The 12,166-nt window shown below is 49.9% G+C and overlaps 1 protein-coding gene across 38 annotated transcripts in view; it reads left to right on the top strand.

Annotated features, from left to right (window-relative positions):
- Positions 1-12,166, top strand: part of GATAD2A (GATA zinc finger domain containing 2A) — a 121,401-nt gene that overhangs the window by 30,450 nt on the left and 78,785 nt on the right. For 7 of the 38 annotated variants that reach the window (XM_063801403.1, XM_063801410.1, XM_063801394.1 and 4 more), the window contains exon 2: positions 11,159-11,455. The exons of 27 other annotated variants lie outside the window; for them this stretch is intronic. The gene's annotated coding sequence lies outside the window, so the exon portion shown is untranslated. Of the gene's footprint in view, positions 1-10,885; positions 11,125-11,158; positions 11,456-12,166 lie in introns of those variants that run through there. 4 more of the 38 variants (XM_016937072.4, XM_063801402.1, XM_063801406.1 and 1 more) reach the window with 4 other exon arrangements.

The raw sequence follows: 12,166 nt of genomic DNA on the forward strand, positions 1-12,166 counted from the left end.
TAAATATCAGGTCCTGCACTGGGCTCCAATGGTTGACTGTGTTAGTCCCGGGCGAGAGCGAGGGCCTTAACACTGCCAAGGATGCTGGATGAGACCTGGTTAAGGGAATTGAACATGTTTTGTTCAGATGAGAGATGATTTGGGGTGGGGGTGGTGGCAGGTTCCAGAAGGCCCCAGGATCTTGGCTCAAGACTGGACTGAAGGCCTTTCCTGATGCTGGCACCAGGCAGGCTTGCTCACTGCCTTGGGAAATACAGAGGGGGTTACTCTTACTTTCTAGAGATGAGATCAGGTGACCCTATTGCAAAAGGCAGCAGAAGTGGACAGTGGCTACCTGGGGAAGGAGCTCAGCATTGAGTGAGCAGCTCAGAATCTTACACTCACCTTCTATGAAGTTTAAGATGAAGGGAGCTGCTCTACTCTTTTGCCTTGGTTTATTGCATTAGGGAAAAGGTTACTTAAATTGCTTGGAAAAATTAGAGTAGTTTTGAGCTGTTTAGCCAGTCTTCTGAGTTTGTAAACTACTCTTGGTTGTTTTTTTTTAAACTTTTTTTTTGTTTTGAGGCGGAGTTTCGCTCTTGTTGCCCAGGCCAGAGTGCAATGGCTCTATCTCGGCTCACTGCAACCTTGTCTCCAGGGTCCAAGCGATTCTCCTGCCTCAACCTCCCAAGTAGCTGGGATTACAGGCATGCACCACCATGCCTGGCTAATTTTTGTATTTTTAGTAGAGACAGGGTTTCACCATGTTGGCCAGGCTGGTCTCGAACTTCTGACCTCCGGTAATCTGCCTGCCTCGGCCTCCCAAAGTGCTGGGATTACAGGTGTGAGCCACCGTGCCCGGCCTAAAACTTATTTTTTAAAGTTAATCCGTTGACATTTTAGAGCTTAAGCTGCTTCGGCAGGTACCCTGTGGAATGAAATGCAGCTGGGCTTTGCATCACCACACAGTGAAGTGACCGGTGTAGGAGATGCGTTGCTGGCTGTAGGATTCTCTAAGCAGAGCTTCTTAGTTGGTGGGCTGGGATGAGTGACAGGTGTGCAGACGTCCTTGTGGGTAAGTGGCCCCTGCCCTTGACCAGCTCCTTAGGCTGAGAATAGCCTCATCTTACTCCAGTGTCTTCCACACTTAGAATTCTTACTACATGGCAGAAGCTGAAAAAGATGGGGCATCTGATTACCCCCCCACCCACTATTCTGAGAAGAGAGATGATTTTTCTTGGCTCTCTCAGTCTCAGGGTATTCACAGCTCCTGTGGAGAAGGTGTTCCTCTGCACGCTGCACTAGAGGAGTGTTGGGGGCGGGGGGTGGAGTTGGCCATTCACCCTCCTGGACCTCAGGATTTATGGAAAGTCATACTGGGAACTAAGGGCGAAAGCACAGGTTGCTGTGGTTATTGTTGATGTCCTGAAACAGGAGACTGTTCATACTTCACTCTCAAAATATGGAGAGCCCTCAGAGGTTTCTGAGCATGACAATATCAACTTGAATTGGGCAGAAGAAAGGCCATTGATAAAAGGCAGGCATGAGCTAATATGGCCTTGGATTTGCCTGACGGAATAAAAAGCAGGGACAGGTGCCAGAGACACTGCAGGAAGATTGGGTGGGGATTAACTAGATACCAAGGGCTGAGGACAGTTCATCTGTTTGACAACTGTTGGAGTGCCTTCCCTGCTCAACCAGTGCTGAGCCCCAGGGGTGTCTGGTTGTGAGGGAGATTCCTGCCTTCCGGGGTCTTAGAGCCTCATGGGAGGGAAACAGGGCAGGGTGTCATGATGCAGACGTCTGGGGCACTCAGAGAAAGGGCGGGCAGGAGAGGTGTCGTAGCGGTGGCAGCTGAATGACGACTGGAGGGTGACATAGGCCCTCAGATTGTGGATCTTTGGTTTTAGGGGTAGTGAGCTAGGTCCTGGAGGGTGCTCTGGGACAGCTGGGTATTGGCCCTGGGCAGTCATTGTCAGCTGTGATGGCCGAGGATGCAGTGGGTGAGGTGTGGAGGCCCCATGTGACCATCAGGACCTTCATGAATGAAGAGAGCATGGCTCTCTGACCCCATCTGACTGGCCAGCTCCAGGGGCAGGTGTAGAATTTGATCCGTCCTCGTGTGTCCCCCTCTCCAAATTGTAGTGCTTTGTGTTAGGTGAAAGTGTGACAAGTAATAGTTGAAAGAATGAGATATCCAAGGGACCATCTCCATACATTGGAAAAGTTTGTTCTGCTCTGTTCCTATGAATGAAATAGCAGCAGATGGATGGAAATTCGAGGAACACAGACTTGACTTAGCCTGAGAAAGATCTTTGTAGCAGTTGGAGGTATCGGGAAGAGGCTCAGTGTGAACCCAGAGCCCTGGGAGCTGGTTGGGAACCCACATTTTCTAGATTTCTGAGGATTTTCCAGCTTGAGGTTTTGGACACTTTTCCAGAAAGACCCAGAGCGATTAAGACACATCTCTGAAACAACCACATGAATTATTCTAACAGCTGCTGCTTGCTGGTTTTAGGAAGTTTCCTTGTTTCATGCACTGCTCAAATGTTTTCAGATTCTAGCTCTTTTGGCAGAGTTTGGGGGAGAAGACAGGTGGGTGTCCCGCTGTGACACTGGTTTTGAGAGTAGGGAGGGGTTGTGGTCGCCGGAAGGAAAAGAGCCCTGGGGATTTGCCACTTGGGTAAAAATGACTTGGTATCTGTCTAGTAATCACCAAGACCCAAACAGGGTCATTTTGGGGTGGAAGTGAAGTATCAGATGAGTTAGGTGGGAGTGGGCTGGGATGTACTCTGGCTACTGCCCACTCCAAAAGGCCTCCTAGCTGGGCCTGGGCTGTCTCTCAGGGCCTGTACCCTCCACCATCCTTGAATTCAGTGGCCAGGGAACCTGTCCCCTCCCCCTGGTCTGTGCCTGCTCTGCTCATTGCCTCACATGTGTGAGCACTCGGTGGAAGGAGGAAGGGATGTCTGCACACACTCCCTGTTGAGGGACCCTGGCTTGCTCCTGTGGTGCCCTTAAGCATGTAGTTGGCATGCATGTGTGTCACAATGAAAATGAAGATGAGAATTGGTCCTAGTTAATGACCCAGGCCGGGTAGTATTTGTCAATCCTTCCAGCCCCTTCCTGCATCTCGTACACTGGCAGACAGGGACTCAGAGGCCAGGTGGCTGTTCCTGCCCATGGAACTCTGAGGGTTTCCATGCCTTCTACAGCTGGGCTCAGTCCTGGGAGTTTCTAGCAATTCAGTAGAGGGTTAGGTTAACATGCACTTAGAGGAATAGAGGAATCCTGGGTCTGTACTGATCTCTACATCTTTTTTTTTTTTTTTTTTTTTTTTTTTTAAGATGGAGTCTTGTTCTGTCACCCAGGCTGGAGTGCAGTGGTGCAATCTCAGTTCACTGCAGCCTCTGCCTCCCAAGTTCAGGTGATTGTTGTGCCTCAGCTGCTCGAATAGCTGGGATTACAGGCACAAGCCACCACGCCCAGCTAATTTTTGTATTTTAGTAGAGATGGGGTTTTGCCATGTTGGCCAGGCTGGTCTCGAACTCCTGACCTCAGGTGATCTGCCTGCCTTGGCCTCCCAAAGTGCTGAGACAGGTGTAAGTCACCGCCCTGGATGATGCCTACCTACATCTTTGGTAGAGGAAGTTTTCCCAGAGCCTTGGGAAGGATCCAGTCCTAGGACCGTCTCAATCAGATTGTTCTCAATGGTACAGCGGTTCAGGTTTGAGCCTGGGCCTAGGAGGTGGCTGACCTGGGTCTGGATTCCCATCTGACTTATTAAGTGTGTGACCTTGGGCAACCATCTTGACTTTTTTTTTTTTTTTTTTTTTTTGAGACAGAGTCTCACTCTGTCACCCAGGCTGGAGTGCAGTGGTGCGATCTCAGCTCACTGCAACCTCTACTTCCCAGGTCCAAGCGATTCTCCTGTCTCAGCCCCCTGAGTAGCTGGGATTATAGGCGCGCACCACTATATCCAGCTAGTGTTTTTTTTTTGTTTTTTTGTTTTTTTGGTATTTTTAGTAGAGACGGGGTTTCACTGTGTTAGCCAGGCTGATCTCGATCTCCTGACCTCGTGATCCGCCCGCCTTGGCCTCCGAAAGTGCTGGGATTACAGGTGTGAGCCACCGCGACCAGCCCCATCTTGACTTTTTTTAAACCTCGGTTTTCTCCTCTGTCAGGTGTGGATATCGGCGGTAGTCCCTTGCATGAAGTACTGATAACAGTGTGGGTTCCATCGTGTGAAGTGTGGGTACGATGACAGTCCCTCGTGTGAGTGTGGGTATGATGACAGTCCCTCGTATGAGTGTTGGTATGATGACAGTACCTCGTTCTGTGGTTATGAGGATTAAATGAAATCAGGCATGTAACGTGTTGGCACATCGCCTGGCACCAAATAAAGAATTCAGTAATTGTTAGCCACTGTTTCCTCTTTCAGTAACAAAACCTCTTGTCAACATATTAGAGATGATGCTCTTGGTGTCCCCAAAGTTTTCAGAAGTGCGCTTTTCTCTAGCAGTTTGAATCCAGGTGCCTAGCGGTAACTTTCTCAGTTGAGGGTCAGTCACGTCCTCCCCATCCTGCCTCAGCAATGCCCGACGGACAATGGGGGAGGCCTGGACTGTGAGGATGCACGAGCAGTCCCATTCTGGGGACAGAGACAAGCAGGGCCTGGCTTGGCTGCATGTTAGTGCTGGCATAGGGGTTAGGTAGGGTCTGGATCTGCTTGAGGTGGCTTGAGATAGAGGGAGGGAGGGCCAGGGAGGTGAGGGCAGTAGGCCTCCTTGGAGGAAGAGAAGGCTGGCCCAGTGAAAGCCAGTTGAATGGATGAGTGAACTAACGCCCCTGCCCATATGGCCCTGCCCCTCCTCACCCCTTCTGGCCTGTACTGTCCCTTCGCCTGTCCATACCAGTTTCCCAGGGCATGTCTTGCCTGTAGGTTGGGTTGTCTAGGCAGCGCTGTGCTTCAGTGACACTTTGTGGTTGACTTGGGACCCTGACCACACTGAGAGCAGTGCGCTTCTCTGGGTTGGATGGCTGGGTTCTCAAGGACCAAAGGCTTAGAATTGTGGAGGGTGGAGTGTGTCCCGGCCCTGTGTTTGTTTGCCTGCCTGCTGACGTGAAGCCTGATGTGTGCAGCCACTCTACTGTGTGCGAGGGAAGAAAGACATCCTAGTCCGTGTTGGACGTGGGCTCTGTGTGGCAGAGTTCAGCCTCTTGTGGGGCCCCGTCTTACTCTGGGGGTGATGCAGGTGAAGTCTGCTGAGGACCTAGCCTAAGGCTGTGTAGTCTGACAGATTTCTTCAGACCTTCTCTCTTTTTTTTTTTTTTCTTCTTCTTTTTGAGACAGAGTCTCACTCTGTTGTCCAGCCTGGGAGTGTGCAGTGGTGCAATCTTGGCTCACTGCAACCTCCACCCCCTGGGTTCAAGCGGTTCTCCTGCCCCAGCCTCCCACGTAGCTGGGATTACAGGCTCCCACTACCATGCCCAGCTAATTTTTGTATTTTTAGTAAAGACTGGGGTTTCACCATGTTGGCTAGGCTGGTTTCGAACTCCTGACTTCAGGTGATCTGTCCTCCTTGGCCTCCCAAAGTGCTGGGATTACAGGCGTGAGCCACTGCACCCAGCCAGACCTTATTTTTAGGCAGTGATTCTAGTGAAATTTACATTGTTCCTTATAACATATCAGCATTTTCATACTGAAGCCTCTTCCCAGCAAGGAAAACGCCATTTGAGGCAGAAACAGCAAGCATATTTCAAGGCTCTGGGATTGCTTGCTTCCCACCGCAGGAGGCAGGCGTTTGGCCTTTGCTATCTGGCTCCTCTTGGAGCAGGGTTCCCCAGGTGCCAGCCCCCACCAGCACAGTTTTTCTCTCTGCTTGCTCCCTGGAAGGTGGCTGTTGGGCCACACAAGCAGAACTCCTCCTAGCTGGCAGAGCCCCACATCCACCTGGCACCTGCTTTCCCCAAGCCTCGGTGTCCTTTCTGTGACATCTAAGACTTCAGGGAGGCATTGCTTCCTCCATCTTGGCCTCAGTTTATCCTGTAAGGGCTGGGGATAGTGGTGAGGACAGTTGACAGTTCTGTGAAACACTCTGAGGAGCCCTTGCTGTTCTTGCATCTTCCAATCATACTTTTATTGTCTGATACTATACATTGTCAAGGAGGTGTGGAGTATGTGTACAGCCTTGCATTTCTCTATTCTTTTTGTTTTTGTTTTTTTTTTTTGAGATGGAGTCTGGCTCTGTCACCCAGGCTGGAGTGCAGTGGCGCGATCTCGGCTCACTGCAAGCTCCGCCTCCCGGGTTCACGCCACTCTCCTGCCTCAGCCTCCCAAGTAGCTGGGACTACAGGTGCCCACCACCACGCCCGGCTAATTTTTTGTATTTTTAGTAGAGACAGGGTTTCACCGTGTTAGCCAGGATGGTCTCGATCTCCTGAACTCATGATCCGCCCGCCTCAGCCTCCTGAAGTGCTGGGATTACAGGCGTGAGCCACTGCGCCCGGCCTTTTGTTTGTTTTTGAGTTAGGATTTCGTTCTGTCATCCAGGCTGGTGTGCAGTGGCACAAAAATGGCTCACTGGAGCCTTGACTTCCTGGACTCAAGTGATCTTCCCACCTCAACCTCCCGAGTGGCTGGGATTGCAGGTGCGCACCACCACGCCCAGCTAATTTGAAAATATTTTGTAGAGACAGAGTCCCATTGTATTGCCTAGGCTGGTCTCAAACGCCTGGGCTCAAAGCAGTCCTCCTGTCTGTCTCCCAAAGTGCTGGGGTTACAGGCATGAGCCACCACACTTGGCCTATTTCTCTCTTAATTGGCGTATGCGGTGGCGGCTGAGATTTGCTGATAGATTTTGCCATTGTTATAGTTTCTTCGTTTATACTTTGCAGCATTTCAGTCACATGATTTTTGTGATGGCTGTGGTGCGTCATCAGTTTGCGGCAGTGATGAAGCTTCTGGGACTAAGAACCAGCTTGTTGGCCTGGTTCTTGGGCAAGGCCCTGAGAATCCTGGGCTGAATGCCCCCCTGAGCTGACCACGTGGCCTTAGCCAGGGCCATTGGTGCCATGGCGTGGTTAGTGGATGGTTCCAGCCAAGTCTGAGAATTTACCGAATTGACTGTTTGATTTGGCAGCTGATGGTCAGAGAAATTGAATTCTGCCTCTTAGCAAAGGAAGCTTGGTGGATTTCTAGAATTCTTTGTTGTAGAGGGGGTTGGGGATGGCATGGGCAGAATGAATGCAAAGTGTGGGGGCTTGAGGTCTGCCAGGCCCTCCCACTTGCCCTAAACTGGACTTGGAGGTGTCTGGAAGGTTGTGGGTGGACAGCACTGACCTTGCTGCTTGGCCAGTTGTTCCCCAGCCACTCTGGATTTGGATCTAGGTGGACCCTATGGTATCCTAAAACTACCTTTATGTTCTTTTCTTTTAAGAAACAGTGTCTTGCTCTGTCATCCTGGCTGGAGTGTAGTTGCATGATCATGGGTCACTGTAACATTAAACTCCAGGGCTCAAGTGATCCTTTCACCTCAGCCTCCCGAGTAACTTGGGACTGCAGGTATGCACCACCACACCCAGCTAGTTTTTAAATTTTTTATAGAAACAGGGTCTCACTGTTTTCTAGGGCTGGTCTTAAACTCTTGGGCTCAAGTGATCCTCCCACCTCAGCCTCCCAAAGGGCTGGGATTACAGGCATGAGCCACTGCATGTGGCTTTGTAAGTTTTTGTTGTTGTTTTTGATACAGGGTCTTGCTCTGTCGTCCAGGCTGGAGTGCAGTGGCGTGATATTGGCTCACTGTATCCTCCACCTCCCAGGCTCAAGTGATTCTCCTGCTTCAGTGTCCTGAGTAGCTGTGACCATAGGCATGAGCCAGCATGCCCAGCTAATTTTTGTATTTTTTGTAAAGACGGAGTTTTGCTATTTTGCCCAGGCTGGTCTTGAACTCCTGAGATCAAGAGGTCTACCCCCCTCAGCCTCCCAAAGCGCTAGGTGTGAGACACTGCGCCTGACCTCCACTGAGTTTTTAAATTTTTTGTAGAGATGGGGGGTCTCTCTCTGTTGCTCAGGCTGGTCTCGAACTCCTGGCCTCAAGTGATCCTCCTGCCTTGGCCTCCCAAAATGCTGGGATTACAGGCATGAGCCATCATGCCGGGCCTGGCGCTTTACTTTTGACCGTGTGACACACCTGTGGTTGGGGTCTGGGGCCTCAGAGACAGCGACTGTGCTGTGCATTGGTGAAGGAAGCATCCTCACCTTTCCAGGAGGTTGCCCATATGACAGGTTAGGTGTTGTTCCTGCTTGAAAAACAAACTTGAGCTGGGTGTGGTGGCTTGTGTCTGTAATCCCAGCACTTTGGGAGGCTGAGGCAGGATGATTACTTGAAGCTAGGAGTTTGAGACCATCCTGGGCAACATAGTGAGATCCCATCTCTACAAAAAATAAAAAAGGTGTGGTGCAGTCATTGACACCTATAATCCCAGCCCTTTTGGAGGCCAAAGTAGGAGGATTGCTTGAGGCCAAGAGTTCGAGACTAGCCTGTGCAACAATAAAAAAAAAAAACCCAAACTTGAGAAAACTTGCCATAAGAATAGAATAACTGGAGGTTTTATTTCTTGGCATTAAGTGAACAAAACCCAGCCACTGACCATAAAGGTAATACAATTAGTTGAAATATTGCAGTGTGGGGAGGCTATTTGGGTGGCAATTTGTTGGGGACAAGGCTGGCTGTCATCAGAACCTTCTGTGTGCATTCTCCTATGATGGAGGCAGTGTCTTCTGCCAGATGGAGCCTTTTGGGATCCTCCCAAATTTTTTTATTTTGACTGGTCCTGGCCATTCGGCTGTTCCCTCCCCTCCCCTTTATTAGAGTCATCCCAAGAGGACTCTGTGCTTTGTGGTCACAGGTCACACAGGTGCATGTGCAAAGGAGATGGCCTGTTTAGAGGTGAATGAGGTGGGAGCACCAGATAGTCGTTTACCCCCTTTCCCCTTACTCTATTCAGGAGCACTTGACCAAGCCATAATTAGCATGCTTTGCACATTTCCAATCTGAAATGATTGGCAAAGAAATGCCCGCGCTCTCGTTCCAGTTGGGTACCTCAGGCGGGGTCACTGGGCATTTTGTTTTTCATCCAGCATCTGTGGACTCAGCCACACACCGGCCTGGCAGACAGCTCCCCAGTGCAGCAACTCCCATGGGCCCAAGGGATTATAGGCAGGCTTGGAGCTCAGAACTTGACAGGGGACATAGTGGTTTTCTTTTTCTTTTCTTTTCTTTTTTTTTTTTAGACAAGGTCTGGCTCTGTCGCCCAGGCTGGACTGCAGTGGCTCAGTGTCTGCTCACTGCATCCTCCACCTCCTGGGCTTAAGGCATCTTCCCATGTCAGCCTCTAGCGTAGCTGGGACTACAGGTGCTCCGCCACGCCTGGCTAATTTTTGTATTTTTTGTAGGGATGGCGTTTTGCTATGTTGTCCAGGCTGGTCTCGAACTTGTAAGCTCAAGCAATCCATCCACCTCGGCCTCCCAAAGTGCTGGGATTACAGGCATGAGCCACTGCACCTGGCCCCTGCAGACATAGTGGTTTTCTTTTTAATGATGTTAATTAGTAGGGGCACTATGGGTGGGTTGTCTGGAGTCTCCCTTGTCTAGAGTTAGATGTGATGGGAGCTCAGGGCTCATACCCAGCCGTGGGGCCATATAAGTCTTCCTGTGTCTAGCTTGGGTGCTCCAGGGAGTGTATTTGGGATGTCTCTGGCTTCTATTCCACAAACTTAGAGGAGAAGTTTGTACCCAAGATGAGCTAGTCATCTCCATTCACACAACAAGCATTCCTTGGCTTATGGCTGTGAGACAAGGCTAGAGTCCCCGGGAGGTACTGTTCTTCTGCAGCTAAGAGCTGGGATCAGGCTGGCAGACTTGTCCATCTATGACATAATGTGTAGCCGCTGCTGTTATCTCACCATTCCACGTGTTTCCAGTGCTTTTTAATTTAATTTTTATTTTTTTGAGATAGAATCTTGCTCTTTTGCCCAGGCTGGAATACAGAGATGCGATCTTGGCTCACTGCAACCTCCGCCTCCTGGGTTCCAGTGATTCTTGTGCCTCAGCCTCCCGAGTAGCTGAGGCTACAGGCACACACCACTACCCCTGGCAAATTTTTTTTGTATTTTTAATGGAGATGGGGTTTCACCATGTTGCACAGGCAGGTCTCGAACTTCTGGCTGCAAGCGATCCACCCGCCTCAACCTCCCAAAGTGCTGGGATTACAGGCGTGAGCCACTGCCCCCGGCCTCCAGTGCTTTCTTTATGCAGCTTATTTGAGAAGCGGAGGGAAGGACTAGTTGGTAGTGAAGCACGTCAGTGGCATGGTTGAGCTGGGGAGCAGAGTTTCAGAACCATGCTTTGTTTGGCGCCATGGGTATACCAGGCTCATGTGCTTTTTTTCTGTACACGCTTTGGCATGTGATGTGTGTGGCTCTGCCTTGAGGACATTATGCTGAGTAAGAGAAGTCAGGCTCAAAAAGACACACTTATGATTGCACCTATATGAGGTTCCTAGACTCTCAAATTCTTAAAGACAGAAGGAAGAAGAGGGGTTGCCAGGGGTTGGGGGCAGAGAGATGAGAGTGAGTATTTAATGGGGATAGAGTTTCAGCTGGGGAAGATGGTAAGTTCTGGAGATGGATGGATGATGGTTGCACAACAGTGTGACTGCACCTAATGCCACTGAACTGTGAACTCAAAATGGTTAAGATGTAAATTTTGTGTACGTTTTACCACGATAAAAAAATGAACCTTTCTGAATTCAGAAATATTCTATACCTTTATGACAACATGTATTCTGTCCTCTCAGAATTAGCTTGGGGACAAAGGGACAAAGGCACACACACTCATTTCCTAGCTTGTGCTAAGTACTGGGGGTGGGGGGCGGTTAAAAAAATGCACGTGGTTCTAGAAGGCTCTTAATGACATCATCTTGGGATCACAATGTTGGAGTGCGGGTATTCTATGGGTTTTCTTCAGTCCCTGGACAGGTGGGGTCATCCTAGGACCCCTGCAATCTTTAGGGGATTTAGGGAGAAACAGTGTCCAGGAACATCTGAGGTCTCTGTTCCTGTGCATTGCTTGGGGATTGAAGGTATTTCTTTCCTTCTTTCTTTTTTTCTTTTTAGATGGAGTCTTATTCTGTCGCCAGGCTGGAGTGCAGTGGTGTGATCTCGGCTCACTGCAGCCTCCGCCTCCCAGGTTCAAGCGATTCTCCTGCCTCAGCCTGCTGAGTAGCTGCGACTACAGGCGTGCGTCACCACACCCAGCTAATTTTTGTATTTTTAATAGGGACATTTTTAGTATTTTTAGGGTTTTACCATGTTGGCCAGGATGGACTCGATCTCCTGACCTCATGATCCACCTGCCTCAGCCTCTCGAAGTGCTGGGACTACAGGTGTGAGCCACCGTACCCAGCCTCGAAGGTATTTTTTATTTTCCTATATCTGTTTGTCAGTGAGTTTCCTTTAATACAGCAGTGTGTTGGTATTTTTATTTTATTTTTATTTCGAGACCAGTTCCTAGATCCTCAGTATTAGAGAAGTCATTTCCTCTTTTGTTCTTGTGACATTTTCTTCTGGTGTCCTTTAATACTGCAATACATCAGGCATCTGAAATACTAAACACTTAAATGTTTCAGACACTTCCTAAGGCCTCAGTGTCATCTGCACGTAGACATTTGGTTTCTGGGCACTTAAGATCTGGGGTCGATAGGCAGTTTAGGACTGCTGCATGCACTGCCCAGGCAGCTGCTGGGAGCCTGGGTGGAAACAAGAGGAGCATCCAGATAGAGGTAGCAATATTTTGAGGAACAACATTAATCATAATAATAAAAGAAAGAAGTAGTTGCTTCTGTTTGAGAAGCTGCCTGGTGCCAGGGCCTGTCACTGGGTTCTCAGGATGGTCTGGAGGCCTGAGGTAGGTTCCACGCAGGCAGGCAGGCTCCCCGGGAGGGCATTGGGCCCACTGTTTAACTGCCAGGGGAGCCAGGCTGGGCAGAATGTGCTAGGAGGAAGCTCGTGAGCATTTGGGATGGTTTGGAGGGAGGCCTGGAGTGCCAGGGAGCGAGAGGGGTGTGGTGCTGGAGTCTGAGCTTTCCAGAGGGCAGGGCTCTGGACCCGCATGAGAACTGTGAA

This window comes from Pan troglodytes, chromosome 20 (assembly GCF_028858775.2).
Source record: "Pan troglodytes isolate AG18354 chromosome 20, NHGRI_mPanTro3-v2.0_pri, whole genome shotgun sequence".
Lineage (NCBI taxonomy): Eukaryota > Metazoa > Chordata > Mammalia > Primates > Hominidae > Pan > Pan troglodytes.